Source organism: Penaeus monodon, chromosome 32 (assembly GCF_015228065.2).
Source record: "Penaeus monodon isolate SGIC_2016 chromosome 32, NSTDA_Pmon_1, whole genome shotgun sequence".
In the NCBI taxonomy this organism is placed as follows: Eukaryota; Metazoa; Arthropoda; class Malacostraca; order Decapoda; family Penaeidae; genus Penaeus; species Penaeus monodon.
Genome location: NC_051417.1, coordinates 22,810,576 through 22,811,312, shown reverse-complemented (window position 1 = coordinate 22,811,312; position 737 = coordinate 22,810,576).

Here is a 737-nt window from a genome sequence, read left to right as displayed (position 1 = left end):
ATGAGTCTTACTTTTGAGAATTTTGTGTAAATGGATATATATCTCTGCTTTAAGAGTTGGAATATCTTTTATGGTAATGTTAATATGAATATCGTTAACTCTTGGTATTGTAAATTTAAGCTGCCGAGTAATATTATACCATGCAAATAACAATAAGGAAATACCGTTTATAGAATCTGTATAAATTCATGTATTTCTACTTCATAGTTGAATCAAGTTTCAAAGATACACATAGTCTAAAAGGTCCAGTGATGTATAAAACTTTACCTTTTCTTAAAAATAAAGTTTCATATCCAGTCATTTATATCTGCGATTTCCGCTAAGATTATCGGATTTTTAAATGAAAGTATGGACGCATAAACTTATTTTTTCCTTTATTATTCAGTGTGTTAGTATCATATCATAAACATAATAAATCAACTAACCTCCCCTTAAGGCATTAAGAAACAAAACGGCTTAATACACAATACGACGCCTTATATCATATGCTAGTTACGCACGCTGTTCCTTGGTCAATGACTAGAAGAATAATTTATACGTTCATTGACCTTGTTCACTTCACGCCGCTCTGAAGCAATTAATGTTTATCGATTGTTAGTACTTCCTGCTTCATGGAGTGGGACGTTTTTAATAGATGACTGGGCTGACAATGTTGCATATTATGCATTGAAGTGATGAAGTGAATTTAATTTATCTAAATGAAGTGTGAGAATAAGCGAAACACTTAGGGAATGTGA